Source organism: Chinchilla lanigera, unplaced genomic scaffold (assembly GCF_000276665.1).
Source record: "Chinchilla lanigera isolate Chin_1 unplaced genomic scaffold, ChiLan1.0 scaffold00038, whole genome shotgun sequence".
Classification (NCBI taxonomy): domain Eukaryota; kingdom Metazoa; phylum Chordata; class Mammalia; order Rodentia; family Chinchillidae; genus Chinchilla; species Chinchilla lanigera.
The window spans coordinates 20682820-20689897 of record NW_004955439.1 but is presented as its reverse complement, the minus strand read 5'-3'; positions in this window follow the sequence as shown (position 1 = coordinate 20689897).

The following is a 7078-nucleotide window of genomic DNA, read 5'->3' as shown; positions in this document are numbered from 1 at the left end:
ACAAAATATACCTTAAATTTGCCTGATGTGTCATGGAGGTGACACTGGGGACCCATCTTGCTTTTATCACTGTCACCATCTTGGAGCCAAAATCAATGCAGGAAAAGTGGGGGTAGGAGTGTGTCAAGGCAGGAATGAATTGGTCAGGGGAACAGGTGGCATTGAACACTTGACAAGCTATTGGATGTGACTTAAGTGTTGGGAGACATTAAAGGCGCCTGGTGAGAGCACTTCTGGGGGTGCCTGGGCCTCTCTTTTGAGACAACATATTGTATTCATCTTTTCATTCAGCAAACATGGTGTGTGCCTGAGAAGCTGAAGACAGCTATAACAAGTGCTGCTAGCCATGCTGGCCTAAGACTGTGTCACCATGGGCATCTGGGAGGCAGCTCAGAGGCATGGCACAACCACCCTAAAAAGAACACAGAGGGAGTGGGGGGTTTTGACAACCCTTCCCCAGTGCAGACCCAAACATATCTTTCCATGCTTACACCTCAGCCTTCAGAGATGACTTCCTGTGAACCACTGAGCTGTACCATATATAACAGCAAGGGGTGAGGGGACTACTGACCAGGAAGGGTAGAATGGGGTGGCAATGGGGGCCTGGAGGTCCAGGGATGGGTACCTGCAGAGGGGTAAAATGATGGCATGGGTAGAAAGCTGCCATTCTCAGGCTTGCTGTTAGATGCTGTACACTTAGCGAGGCACTGCTGTCCTGGAAAGAAGGAACTTTGCCCGAGGTGGACAGGGTCCTATGCCTCCTCCACCATTTCCTCATAGTCAGAAGCAAATGCCCCAGCCACAGAAACTCTGTTTCCTTATGTCAGAAGATTGTGAGATTCAGAGAGAAGTACTTTATGCAGATCTACAGGGAGCCACAGACAGAGGCAAAAGGCCAGTCTGCGCTGGCTGCTGGGGGTGTCATGCATCTTCATGCCATGTGGCTCCTGCTTCTGTTGCAGATGATGGCCAACATCTCCATCTGGAGAAAGAACAGGGCCACCTGGCCTTGCTCACTCCCTGCACTTCACCGCTAAGGGCAATGTGCCCAACCATTCATCCCACTTATAGCTCTTCCTTGCAGGTGCAGTTGCATGTCTGATGATTTGAGATATCAACAGAGCATGTGAATTAGAGATGTTTGACAAATAAAAAGGTATCTTGCCCATCCTCCCAAAACTGTTATAAAGATTCAATGCAATCCCGATCAAAATACCATGAGTATACCTCACAGATCCAGAGAAAACATTCCTAAAATTCATCTGGAACCAGAAGAGACCTAGAACAGAAAAAACAATCATGGGCAACAATGGCAAGGCAGGAGGCATCACAATCCTGACTTGAAACTATACTACAAAGCTACTGTGATAAAAATCAGCATGGTACTTGCAAAAAAACCCCCATGAAGATCAATGGAACAGGTTAGAAGATGCAAACACATCTACAAACATACTCAGCCACCTTATCTTTGACAAAGAGGCCAAATACGTTCACCGGAAGAAAGATAGCCTCTTAATAAATGGTACTGGAATAACTGGCATTCCACATGCTAAAGACTAAAGCTAAATCCATGTCTTTTTACTTAAAGTAAAAATGGATCAAAGATCTAAATATTAAAACACAAACACTAAATCTACTGGAATAGAAAGTAGGTAGAAATCTTGAAGACATAGGGGCAGGCAGAGTTCAAGAACAAAACCCAAATTGCGTGAGAAATACTTCAAAGAATCAACAACTGGGATCTCATCTTATTGAAAAGTGTTTGCACATCAAAAGAAATCACCAACAGAGTAAACAGAAAACCCACGAATTGGGGAAAAATTTAGCCAACTGTCCCCCAGACAAAGGACATCTATCTAGAACATATAAAGAATTAAAAAAAATCAGGCCCCCAAAATTGAAAGACCAAATCCAAAAATGGACTTCTGAGATGAGGACACACTTCTTGGATGAAGAAAAACAAATGGCAAATAAAAATATGAAAAAATGTTCAACATCATTGGTCATTTGAGAAATGCAAATTAAAACCACACTGAGATTCCATCTCACCCCAGAAAGAATGGCTATCATCAAGAAATCAACCAACAGCAAATGCTGGAGAGGCTGAGGGGAAAAAGAAATGCTTCTCCACTCTTGGTGGGAGTGTAGACTGGTGCAACCACTGGGAAAGCAGCCTAGAGATTCTTCAATGAACTGTGGTTAGAGGTCCCATTCAAAACAGCTATTTTCCTTATGGGTATTTTCCCAGAAGAATTGAAAGCATTATACCACAGTGATATATGTACACCCAGGTTTATAGCAGCACAATTTGTCATAGCTAAATCTTGGAAACAACCAAATGCACATTAACCTAGGAATGGATAAAAAAGATATGATATTTTTATACAATGGAGTATTACTGAGCTATAAAGAAAGAAACTTGAGGCTTTTATAGGTAAATGGATGCAACTAGAGACCATAGTCATAAGTGAAATAAAACAGACCTGCATGTGTAAATTGTCTCTCTCATGTAAGAACCTGAAAGAGTAAATAAAATCTGAAACATAGAATAGATACTGTGAAAGTGAAAGAAACTGCTCAAATGGAAATGACAACTAGGATGAAAGAAGGGAGAAAAGGAAGAAAGAAGGGAAAAATATATATTCACACAAGATAGCTAAGATAATTGTACTAGCAATTTCTAGTAGCTTATTGAAAGGAACAGTTAATGCATACCTATATCTGGTAATCTGAACAACTACTTCAAAGTTAACAACATCTAATATAACAACCATTGTTAATTCCCTATCATCTTGTTTTGAAATTCTGCATCATTTTTTATTTTTTTATTTTTTATTCTTTTTAAAATAAAAAAGCGGCCTTACATAAGATCGATTATCAGACATCTTTATAAATATTAACTCATGTGGCCACTGCAACAAGGTTTTAATAAGATAGTTTTATCTCTATTTGAAGTTGAGGAAGTTACATTAAGAGATGTTACCCGAGAATGCAGGGACCTGAGCCTTAAAGTTAGTTCTTCTGAATGAGATAGCGGGGTGATAAAAAAAAGAGGGGGTGGAAGACACCTGCTCTAAGAAGCCATGTTCCCTTGTGAAGCTTTCTCCTGGCATTTGTCCCTTGCCCAGCCCCACGGGTGGCGCAGAGGACAGAGGGCATCCCTGACCTGTGACATCTCAATGTCCTGTGCTCGCTTGTCAACCCTGCTCGCCACTGGGCTAAGAGACATTCACAGGTTCCTGTGTAGCATTATTTTCCTTTCATGCTATTTATAAAAAAAAATGTTAGGAAAAATAAAGAAAAGACAAGGAAGGTTTATTTTAGAATAAACCTGAAGGGGATTGCCCTGGGACATCAACCAGAATGATCCTCTTGTATAGGCTATGGGGTCTTCTATAGGTCATGGGTTGTGGAGTTCTGTAAGGGAGTTGTGGCTACCTGCCAAGGACAAGGCTTAAGAGAGCATAAGATGCAATTGTTGCCCAAGGATGAGACTTGTGAAAGCATGGGAATAGTGTTTGCTATCAGTAGCAAAACTGATAATGACATGAGTCACTGAGTGCAGCTGTTCTGGGTGGGGGATTTAGAGTGGTCTCTGGTCAACCTAGGATGTTTGTCTCCTTTCAGAACATGTACACATGAACAGCATCTGCACTGTTACTTCCACATACTACACACCCACACACAACTACATGCATCCTTAAGTCTGGTACGAGGACACAAAAAAATGATACCCAGAATAGCACTGAGAGGAGGACACTTCCTGGCAGGAGGACACTGGAAAACACTGAGAATGTGCAGGGTCTCACACTTCATGGGCAGTGGTATACTGAACTGTCACAAGAGAACCAGAGAACAAAGGTATAGCCCAGGAGTGGCTGTGCCTCAGAATAGGAGGAAAGGGCATGACTTTCCTAACCAACACAGGAGACACAGTTATTCTGGGCTGGGAAAACAGCAGAAAAGTGAGGGAAGAGCTTCAGAGTTAGGTACTGGCTTCCAGAAAGAGCCCTGGGTCTGCCTCCTCCTCCTCTCTGGGGCTGCTTTAGTCTGTGAATAAGTTAATGCATTCCTATGAATCAGAGATACAAAAACAAACTAAGCTTAAAATTAGTAGAAGGAAATAAAGATCAGAGCAGAAAAAAATGAAGTAGAGACTAAGAAGATAAAAAAGATAAATAAAAAATTGTGTCTTTGAAAAAATCAACAGACTAAGAAGACAAAGCTAGACTAAGAAAAAAAAGAACAACAACAGAGAAAACCCAAATAAAGTCAGACAAGAAAAGGAGACATTTCAACTGATACCACAGAAATACAAAAGGTCATATCAACTACTATGAACAATTCTATGCTAACAATTTGGGAACCTAAAAGAAATGGATAAATTCCTGAGCACACTTAATATAATAAGAGCAAATCACACTGAAAAATTGAAAGTTGTTTTTCTAGGATCTGAGCAAGAGAAAATATACACGTTCACTACTCTTATTTAAAAAAGTTCTGCTACAACAGAAGTTCTAGCAAAAGCAATTAGGCAAGATCAGAGAAGCAAAGGATAACACCTGGGTGTGGTGGCACACAGCTATAATCCCAGCACTCAAGAGGCTGAGACAGGGGGATAATCCTGAGATCAAGGCCAGTTTGGACTACCTAGTGGGTTCAAAGATATCTGGAAATACATAGTGAGACCCTGCCTCAAAAAAAGTTAAAAATTTTTAAAAATAAAAAAAAGATGTCCAAATTGGAAATGAGGAAGTCAAATTGTTCCTGTGAGCAGACAGTGTGCACTTATGTATTGATTCTGTGGGCACACAGCATGCTCCCATGTATGCCGAAAAACCTAAATGCTCTACCTGTTGATGCAAAAGCACTTATTTAATTGAGTCACCTATGGAGGCCAGATGCAAAGGAAAGCAAGTTTCTTAGTTGGTGGTGGGCATCTAGTACATGACCAAACACTGACCCTGAAGGGCAGGAGGGGAGAATATTTATACAGTTCTAGTTCCAGGTCTAGCTCAGGATGTAGGGGGTGTGATTAGTTTTTTTTTCTCATATGATTTAGTGGAGCTACGGAAGTACTCCTACAAAGCACAGGCTTAGCTTGTGACAAAGAAACAAAGCTGTTTGACATTTTACATAGGGAACAAACAGTCTTATAACAAAGCATTGAATTAAGTAACTACGACAACATTAAAAAAAAAAAAAGAACTTAAGGAAACAGAAACTTAAGCTTTAAGGTGGTGCCTGAGTACAACATGGCATTAGTTTGGTTCTTTTTCCCACTTCATACCAAAACACTGTTAGACAGATGAATAAAATTAATAAGGCTACAGGAAACAAAAATCAACATATCAAAACCATATAAAACCATATAAAAACCATTCTGTACACCAATAATTACCCATTTGAAAAAAGTTCCATGTATAACTAAAAAATGAAATAAAATACTTAGGAACAAATTTAATCAAGAAGGTGAAAAATTTCTACAATGAACTCTGTGAAATACACACTGATGCTTGAAGTTGAATATCACAGACACAAAAAATGCAAAAACATCCATGTTCAAGTATTAGAAAAATTAACATTGTTAAAATGCCCATACTAGGCAAAGCAATCTACAGATTCAGTGCAATCTCTGTAAAAATTCCAGTGCCATTTTCCACAGAAAAAAATTATGTACACTTTGTATGGAGCTACCCAAAATCTCAAATGGTTAAAGTAATCTGAGCAAAAACTATACAGCTTGAGACAGCACAACACCTTATTCCATATTACAAAGTGGTAGTAACTACATCTTACTTACATAAAAATAGATACACAGACCAAGATAACAGAATACAGAACCCGGAATTAAACCTTCATCTTTACAGCCAAATGGTTTTTAACAAAGAAGACAAATGGTTTTTACAGCCAAACGGTTTTTACAGCCAAACGGTTTTTACTAAGAAGACAGAAAGGTAAGACTCTTTAATAGGTGATGCAGGGAAAACAGGATATGTACATAGAAGAATAATAAAACTAGACTCTTCCCTCTCAACAAATATTGAAAAAGCTCAAAATGGGTTGAAGACATATATATAAGATCCAAAACTATGAAAAAACAGAAGAAAATATAGGGAAAATACTTTATGACATTGGTATGGGCAAACTTTTTGGATAATATCTTAAGAGCACTAGTAAAAAAGCAAAAACAGACAAATAACATTATATTAAACTAAAAGACAATTTGCACAGCAAAGGGAACAACAGACTGATGGGAACACTTATAGAATGGGAGCAAGCTATTCATCTGGCAAGGGATTAGTATCTAGAATATATAAGGAACTTAAACTCAAAGCAAAAAAAAAAATCCAATTAAAATGGCCAAATGATCTAAATAGGACTTTCTCAAAAGAGGATAGAAATGACCAATAGGTACCTGAAAAATGCTCATCACTAATCATGAAGGAAATACAAATCAAAAGCATAATGAGTAGTTATCATGCCCCAGTTAGAAAGGCTATCATCAGATCCTGAGTCCTGGGAAACCTAGGGAGCACTGGTGAGATGTCCAGGGGGTGCTGAGAACATGGCTCCACCTCCCTGCACCATCTTGGGGAAGACCCTGGTTCCTAGGAGGCCTGGGAAATTTTGGTGAGCTGCCTGGGAGGGGAGAGACCCCATTTCACTTCCCAATGCCATCGTACCAACCCTGAGGCCCGGGAAACCCAAGGACCCTGGGTGAGCTGCCCAGGAGGGCTGAGACTCTGTGTTCTACAACCTACCCCCATTGCAGGAATGACCCTGAGTCCCTGGAAAACTAGGGAGCTTTGAAAATGACCAAACAATGTAGCAAAATGCAATCTCAGACCTTCACCCCACCCAGAACAAGTCCAAGGAACAGCAACATAGAAGAACTTGGAAGTCACACACCTGAAATTTCTGAAATGATAGCAACTGAAGTAAAGAAACAACTCCATCAGGCTACAGAAAAAATCAGATCAGAAATAATCTCTCAGGTAAAAAAAGAAATGACAGCCACAATGAAAGAATTGCTCAGGATATCAAAAGAAGACATAGATTAAAAAAATAGAGGAGC